Here is a 10000-nt window from a genome sequence, read left to right as displayed (position 1 = left end):
AACCAGCCCGATTGGGTTCTATTAAAGCGAGAATTTATTGGACCCTGTTTTATCCATAAGTTGTATAAATCTGTGCTTTTAAAAACTGCGTATGGTGGAAGAATTTCTCCAACACTATTTCCACAAAACATTACAGAGAAACAAACTTTACTGCTATTCATTATTCTCTCAGGGTACTTAGTTCCACGTTTCATAACAAATTTTTTATTTCCAGGCTCATCACGCAAATTTGTTTCATCATAATTCCAAATGTTATAAGGTTGAACTCCTTCAAGCTCAAGTCTAATATTTTCAAAATAAATTTTTAAGTGTTCTTTGTTTATAGCTACACGTTTTCTTTTAATATTTGATGCTATTTTTTGGGTTAACTGTGAATGTTTCATAAAACTTGAGGCCCAATATTCACAAGGAGTATTGTTTTAAATATTTTTACAGTACGGCTTTGCGATTTTAATTAACCAGCTACTAACATTTTAATATCAAGTTTATTTAATGAAAATCCCCGATCACACATGACCTTGATTCTAGATGAAAATAACTGCTCCTCATCATAAGTAAATATGGTTGGTGCACCAATGCATTTTTTATGCTTTGACTTCATTTTATTATGTATAGTGCTTCATGGTATACTAAACCTTTTTGAGGCTTGACGAAAAGACATATCTTCATTAATTGCGACCAAACACTCTTTCAAAAGAATGGTATTAGAACAAGTGTTGTATGCACGTTTTCCAACACTTTGCTTGTTATATTTACTAGGCATTATGCTTTAAACAAAAGTGAATATAAATAACACAAGCAAACTGCAATGTAGTAGTTTATTAAACTATAATATAATTTTATCAAATTGCAATTAAATTTAAAAATAAGAGTCTCTAAATTTTAATTTTGTTATAAAGTTAACAAAGTTATGATTTAGCAACAACAACAACAAATAGTTTAACAAGAAAATATACTTTTTTGTATAATCCTAAAATACATTTATGCTAAAAACTGTTTTTCAAAATAAACTATTAGGATAATACGCTTCAAGAAAGTATTATAGTTATAATAAATAACGATCAAAATACTTTAAAATGAATATTATTTACATGGCCAAAGTTACCCCGAAAGAGTATATACCTACTTTGACCACCCTGTAAAAAAAACCAGAACTTTGTTACTTAAGTCAAAAACTTTTCACTTAATTTTATCTGAACCTTTGTCTTTAAAACAGAAGTAAAACTGAGTTGTTTGCTACCATTTTTATCTTCGCCCAGACAACATTCTGTTTTACAGTTTTTGATGGTGTTTTACCAAGATGTAGTTTTCATTCTTTTTTCACTTATAGTAAAGAGCATTTGCAACAAACTTCATATCAAAACTTAAGCAAGAAAGATTGCATTTACAAACAAAACAAAAATTGTATAACGTTACTTAACAGATAAAAAGTTACAGATGTTTAATTAAAACTTTTAAAAATGGCCAAAGTTACCTCGCTGGCCAAAGTTACCCCGGTTTACGGTATGTATTATTATACTGTTATGTATTTTTATTAATATGTTATTTCATTGTTCTCATTCTCATTTAATTCTTTGATTTTGAATAATTTGCAAAACTATTAATAAAGCTGTTTTTTAATTTATTTTGTCATTGATTATCATAGAGTTATAAAACTTTAAGTACAATCCGAATTTTAGAAATCTACTTAACAGTTTAATATTTTTAAATAACTTGATAGTGTTCAAAAAAAGCAACGGCTGATAGTCGTTCAAAAAAAGGTACGGCTTATTCATGGCACAGAGGTAGCTCTTTCATTGACACAATGTTAATTTGAAATTTAAAGCAAAAAATTAACAAAATTGAAAAATTTGTCAACATATGTTTAACCAAATGAATACTTGCTTTTTATTTGAATTTATTTATTTATTTATCAAAATAACTCACTTGAGCGTAAAATTGCCCTTGTTTATTGTACAAAGAGAGTGCTCGAGCAGTAAAAATTAGTAAAAACACTTACTTAATTAAGTCTGTCGAAGAAAATTGGATATTAACCTACTACTAAAATACAGTTTTTTTCTCAGATCATATTGGCTCACTTAAAGATTTGTTGTACATACTTATCTAAGACAATCCTGAAAATTTCAGATCGATTAGAGTAAGGGCAAATTTGGGAAACAATTTTAAAGTTTTTAAGTATTTTCTTGGTTTAAATATTCAATTTAAATGCATTCTCATTATTTAAGTATTATAGTACAAACTTTATATGTATATTTATATGTATTCTTTCCATTATAAAATTTAAATATTATGGAATATATATTTACCATACAACCTTAAACATTAGCGCAGATACGGGGGTAGACGTTTAGTAGTCTCCTCATCCTCCATATTTTTCAAACCTTGTTTTTCCAATTAAGTTTTGATTCTGGCTACCTTAGTTTCGTTTGTTTCTGGAATCACTACGTTTAACATAAATCAACGTAACGGATGATTTTGGAGGTGAGAAAGACTTGGAACCAAATTTACGTTGAAAAAAAACAAAACATTTTCTCAAAAAAAATGTATAAAGTAATCAGGTTTAGATGAAAATAAATTTATTTATTGCTTTGCTTTGACTATTAGTTAGGATAAATTTGTTTTTCTTTAGTTGACCATAGACTGTCTTTGATGCCTCTATGAAAAGCTTTAACGATTTTTCCACTAACTGTGGAAATTTGTTGGGTAAATCCGAAAGAATAGATTTTTTCCAAGTTTTCAAAGCATTCTCTAGCTCAAATGATGAAAATAGGATAGAAGTGGAGGTTCGACCGAAAATAAGAAACATCAACTACATCACTCCATGTTTCAGCGTTAAAGTTATTAGGCATAATAAATTTCGCTTTGAATTTTGGTTTCACTTCAGGATTTACTACTCTTGATTGCCTTAAGTGGAAAACTTGCGCAATAGCTTAAGGCTATATATATATATATATATATATATATATATATATATATATATATATATATATATATATATATATATATATATATATATATATATATATATGTTTTAAACAAGTACAATTTATCAGTTGATACAGTAACAAAACACCATGATGTAGGCTGCTTTGCAACAGCAAGCATCTTTTTTTAGAAAAAATTGGCAAAGTTTAACTTGAAAAATTATAGCAATTTGTGTATATTTTTTTGTATTTCATAAATAAGTTATTTAAAATAGTCTGAAAACGATGGTGGTTGGCAATCAAAATATGTTGTTGTTGTTGAACCATATAGACACGTGTATTGCGCATTAACGCACATACCAAATACATTTTAGAAACCGGACTAAGTCCTACTTTAAGGTTCTTTCTAAAGTCTAAAAATTTAAACTAGTTAACAATATCTCCAAATATCCATTAAACAGCAACGCAAACTTTACTCATACTTTTGTTACAAATGAGCTGCCCAAAGCATATGTTAGCTCCTTTAAATCCACATTGTAAATGAACTCTATGGGGGTATGCAGGGTCTCCGTTAACACACAATGGTTCTCTATTGCTATTAAAAGAATAAAGTGCTAAATTATTATGTAAATTTGAATTAGCGAGCATACCACTATCATGTCTTTTCCTTTCCACAGGACCATAAAGATTTGCAATTAAGCCTTTGGATGCAACTAGTGATTGGAACTATATTTCATGACATCTTTTATGTCCATTACAAAGTACTCTTCGGTGCTCTCTAGGACGACTTATTACTCTTAAAGTTCCATCCATAAACCCCCAGCAGTTCTTAAGAGACGCTCCTTTAGCATGAATAGCAGCAGCATACATTTCTAGGTGCTGAGTGTCTAACCATCCCTGATCTAGGTTGGTCAGTAAATGGCCCCATTGTATAAATAATAAATTCATGAAATGATTTAAAATCATACACAATTACGGTACTGGTCTTGCAAATCGAGGTATCATATCTTAAAACCTGCAAGTAAGCAAAACGTTTTAAAAAAGTTTCGTCAGCTGCTGTGGTGGCGCCATTGTAACACGTATTTTCGGGAAATTTTAAGAATATCGATCAACTCGTATATATCTTTTAATAAAAACCGAAATTCGCTTTTGGCATCATCCACTGACATCTTGTCTAATTTAAATCTTGAATAGCTGTGATGAAGATATTTAAGGTACTTGATTTATTAACATCGTAAAGTAATAACAGCTCTTCATTGTTTATTGTGTTATCAGAATGAGAAATAAGTAACTGATTACAAACCTGAGATAATTTTGGCATATTAATTTAAAAAATTAATTTTAAACTGCGTTTTTTTGTTACACTGTCGCACCGAATGATTTTTTTACTTCAAAATTATACGATAATTATTAAAAAAAACTCATACATAAACTTATCAAACCGTGACGTTTTCATATTAATTACCAATATTTTACTAAAAACGGCTACGACAACAACGACTTATAAAATCTGAACTTTTACGTTCTCGTCGCAGTTGGCGTTTCGGTTTCGTAAAGTTGGTAATAATTAAGTTTGCAACACAAGAAAGTAATGATGCTTTAGCTTGGTTTTTACACGCGTTTATGCATGGAAAAAAACTCCTGCGTTTATGTACTGGAAAACTTAAGTTAAAATGAATGTATTTGTATTAACCATGCTAAAGACACAACTACATATTTTAAAACCACACTTTTGAAGAAACCATGCTAAAACATTGCTTTCTTTAAAGTGTGCTTTTTTAAATTTTCTTATTGTCGTTAAATTTAAGTACAGGTATATGAACCACAAAAATTATTGCACCCTAAAAACTACACAGTTACTCATTGTAATGTAGCTAGTCTGATTTACACCAAAAATGTATATGGGTTTGATTTGTTTAAATCAGCTTTTCATTGTTATAGCTTTAAGTAATCGTTTAAAGCTTCTTTTAAAACTTTTTCTGGTTTTTCAAATCAAATATTTCAGTAAGAGCACCATAAAACATATAAATTTCAGATTAAGTTTGCAATGTGAACTTTTTTATAAACCCTTAAGTGCCCTTTTCAATAATAATGATAAAGTCAAATTATTTTGCAGTATTATTTTTTACATTTGAGCCAAGTTCAACTTAATAGTGATGTGGTTTTGGGGTGCATTTAGAAAATAAATTTAAAAGTTAAAAAACCACAACAAAAAAAATGTTTAATAACAACTTAAAATCATAATAACTTCAAATCATACACTACATTTGAAAAGAATGTTTTAGTTATACATAAACTCAAAAACTATTCATCCCTCTTGATGTATTACTATTTGAATTTAATAAACCTTTTCTTGGATTTGTCTCTGTTTTTTGCATTGATACAGTAACAAAACACCATGACGTAGGCTGCTTTGCAACAGCAAGCATCTTTTTTAGAAAAAATTGGCAAAGTTTAACCTGAAAAAATATAGCAATTTGTTTATATTTTTTTGTATTTCATAAATAAGTTATTTAAAATAGTCTGAAAACGATGGTGGTTGGCAATCAAAATATGTTGTTGTTGTTGAACCATATAGACACGTGTATTGCGCATTAACGCACATAGTTTTTTGCAAAGCTGCAGCAGGAAAAATCATTGCAGGTTTGTTGCCTTTAACACAATACGCTAACTTGCTGCACTGAGATTTAAAATATTGTGGCATTTTGGACATTCCCTAAACATTGCTACTTTACAAATGTTTCCAGTACATACACATATCTCTTTACATTTAATAAAGATTTTCTTTACTCCTTTTTTTTTTCTGCATTTTGCAATTGTGTTTAGGCGTTGCCTTTTGTTCTTTCTTTTCATTAATGCTTGCAACTAAACTCAAAATGTCTTTAGCTTTATGGATCCATGAACTTGAGTTATTCGTGTTGAACTGGTATATAGATTTGGTTTTACTTTTCTATTAGTCATAAATTCTGGTATCTCTTCTCGTTACCCTCGTTAATCAAAGATTGAGCACTTTCAAACTTTTCTTTCCAATACAATGCTGATCCTCTTCTTCTATCATGAGAGGCAACAAATGATGAATCAGGGGAAGTCAATGTTGATTGCATGGATAAAACTGATGCCACTTCAGGAGTCTCTATGCAATTATCTGCTCTATCAAACTTGTCCTGCTGTATGAATTAGACTGAAGGCTTCATTGGTTACACCAACTCCCTTTGCAGCTATCAGGAGAGTGGGTTTTGTTGCCCATTTATCCCATATATTTGCTAGAATAAGCATCAATGCTTCTTTGTTTAAAGAATTTCCTCAGTAAACATTTCATTATTTTCTTTTTCTATATTCATGATGAAATTTTTATTTAACAGGGCTAATACTTGTCTAATCCCTGTTGAATCTGGTGTGGTAATAAACATCCATATGTATCTTGATTGAAGGAATGATATAACATGATAATCAAATCTCGAACTATATCCATCTGATAATAGGACCACTGGTCTTTTTAATATTTTTCTCTTTTAAATACCCATCAAATTCCTTAAAAGTAGCCAAAAGTGTATGGCCATCTGATACGCCATGGTCAAACATTTTCAGATGTTTTATTTTAGCTGCTGCTTCTTAGGTGCCATCAAACTTGTTATACCAATATTTCCAAATATTACTTGACACATACAGACCTCTCCTGAAATTGTAAGTTTTTTTAGTAATATGATCTCAGTTCATTTAAGTTTAAAAAGTTACTAAACAGAACAGTTTTATTACTTTACGTTTAATGTTGTTAAATGTATAGTGAGACTAAATTAAACCATTAAGTCTTAATAATAATAAAAATAGATTTATTAAAAAATATAGTTTAAATAAAAAAATTGGTTTTACATCTGAAAATATTGGTCTAAATTCAATTATTTTAAGAAAATATCAAATACAAAAATAAAAATAAACTTGAGAATGGCACGAAGGGATGGATGGTAACACATTCTCTGTTCTCTTTCTGCATTTATTTGGATTGATCTCCTTTCGCTGCATAGACCAAACTAGAAGAAGTTCCATCAACACCATAATGAATGAACTGTGGAGTTTCAACATTTGTTAAAAACTCTTGTGGTGTCAATATTTTCTTTCGAAATATTCGAAACTTTCCTCTATGTGCTCAGCTTCTGTCATAATTCCAGCAGCAATAAGTTCCTCTGCAAGTGTATCTACAACATAATTGATTAAATTAGCTATACTTATATGCAATAACAAGACTTTAAAAAAGAAAGGAATTTAAGAGAAAACACATATTATAACACAACTAATTAGATAATGATTTATTTTCTTGAAACATGATATCATCATTTTTCAATAACAAAAAAACCTGTGTGATTGCGAGTAATTTTTTTTCGCACAATTTAAAGCTCTGTTGATTGATACTTGTTCTTGACGTATTTTGTTTTGCATGTTTTGCATGAAATGTTAGCCAAAATGAACGATTAAATCCAAAAAAATAAATATGCAAACGTAGATCAATTTTTTTTAAAAGGTATTTTTTATAGTTTGTGAAAAATCAAATTTAGCTTAAAGATTAAAAAAAAAGACTAAAGATTTTGAAAATAAAAGTAAATTTTAGAAATACCGTTGATTCTTTAATGCCAATTTAGCTGCAGATGACAATGGATGATATTTTCGTCCTTCTTTTGATATCTTGTTTGTGTAATCTCTTATTTTCAATTTATCTAACATTAATTTAGTCAGTTGTGCTGTATTTATACCTTGCAAAGATCAATTTTTGTTTTTCACAAATCGTACAATTGAATTCTCTTCTTCTTCTAATAATATAGAGCAGTATTAACGTTCTTTTTCTGTTTCTATTTTACCATCCAAACGTCGATTTATTGTCTCCCAATTTTTAATCAAGGGGAAAAGTCTTGATTTCATGGCACAATGTCCTTATACATTATTAGCTTTTTTACCATGCTACAGCTTCTGTAAACTGTTTAATTTTTGAATTTGTGTGTTTTCTTGCAACAACTGCTTCTGATATACTACTTGGGTATATTGACCTTGTTCCAAAACGCAAAGTAAACTTTGTTGTCATTTTAAAAACATTTTCATTTTTTATTTCTGTATTGCAAATAAAATATATATATATAAGTTGCTTTGACAGTAATTTAAAGCAAACACAAGTAAATCTAATAAAACTACTACATGTGGTAAAATTTTATATGCATAACAAGAATATATTATACTTATATGCAATTTTAAGAACAATTATTGGATAGTAAAGAAAAAACTAATGTGGTTTCGGGGTGCGCATAATGGGGGTTTTGTAGTGAATAACATGCTTGATAAAAAAGTAAGTTTGCAATCACATATAAAATCAACTCAGAATATAATATAACTACCGCAAAACAAACCCTGAAGCTTAAACTTGTTTGGAAAAAGTTTTATTTGCATTTTTGTTGATGTGGATTTTGAGGTGCGCATTGAAAAAACAATGACTATATGACATGGTAAAAATTAGAAACCAATTCTAAATAATTTCCACCAGCCTTCTGGAAGGAGTTATTTATAGTAGTAGTATTGAAAAATATTAAGAACGTTTGTAAATAAATTGTCCATAAGAAAATACGAGCATGCCATTATTCGTGCGGTTTTTGCGGTGCACCTAACTCTTGTGTTTGCTTGCCCTTTTTAAAGTTTTTTTTAAGATTTGTAGAAATATATATACATTAATAGAATATATAGAACTATGTTTTTTATAGTTTCAATTTTTTACTGTGCGTTTAATAACACCAATAATTAAATATTTTATTAAATACTTAATATTATTAATTAATACTTAAATATTTTATTTTAATGAAAGAAAATTATTTTTATTATATAATATTTTATTATATAAAGTTAATAATTAAATATTTTATAAAATTCGTAATATTTTTATAAAAAGTATCATGTATTTAAGTGTTATAAAAAAAGAATGTCAAGACAGCTTTTATTTTATTTTTAGTTTCCTTTTATTTAAATTTCTTTAGTTTATACGTTTTTTCAAAGTACATAAATTTAACTAACAAAATTGAGAAAAATTCACAAGTTTTGTACCAGCGCCATAGCAAGCTATATGTATATAAATATATATATATATATATATATATATATATATATATATATATATATATATATATATATATATATATATATATATATATATACGGCTGCGTATAAATTTTTTTAATAAAAATATATTTGTTTTAATTCAATATATATTATTCGATATTTCGCTGATCTATTGTGATCGGCGTCATCAGGTATAATTAAAATCGTTATAATAAAAAACAAACCGTTAAAAAGATAACATTAAAAAGAGCATGAGAAAATACAAACAAGGATTAAATGTTGACGCCAGATAATCTAACAAAAATGACTCCCAAGCTTTCGTTGTGACGTTATCACCATCATCCCTATTAAGCACATTTTTGCCATTTCCTAACACTCGTAGAACTTTAGCTTTGTTAATTTCCAGGGATTCTCGAATTTTCCGAATATGATTTTCTGTAGCTACTGATAAGGTTTTCTGATTTACCCAGTCAAACGTACCTTGGAATGATTTGGAATGCTCAATAGCACCAGAACTAGCCCATTTTCCTTTTTTACCATTTTTCTGGTGCTCAATACATCTTTATAAAATTTTCTTTTTGGTTTTACCAATGTATATAAAGTTGCATGAACATTTTGTTTTGTAGACGCCTGGGTTTGTATTTGGAGGAAGTTTGTTTCATTGTTACAGAATATATTGTTTAAATTTGGAGATAATTTAAATATGACTTTTATGTTTTGTTTTTTAAATTCTTTTCTAAGTTTAGGGCCTACAATTGGTATTCATGGTAACTTTATAAATGCTTGGTTGTCAGTTGGTTGATAGTTGGTATTTTTTTCATCTATTATAATATATAGTCTCTGGCGATATCAGTTAAACTGTTCTTGTCATGCACGTTTTCAACAAATATTTTTATTAAAAACTAAATTTCCTGTTGGAGGTATTTTTGAAAACATATTCTTTTTTCACGGCATAAAAACCCTTTTCATTTACGGCAGTGAAAATA

Source organism: Hydra vulgaris, chromosome 02 (assembly GCF_038396675.1).
Source record: "Hydra vulgaris chromosome 02, alternate assembly HydraT2T_AEP".
Lineage (NCBI taxonomy): Eukaryota > Metazoa > Cnidaria > Hydrozoa > Anthoathecata > Hydridae > Hydra > Hydra vulgaris.
This window is presented reverse-complemented; position numbering follows the sequence as displayed.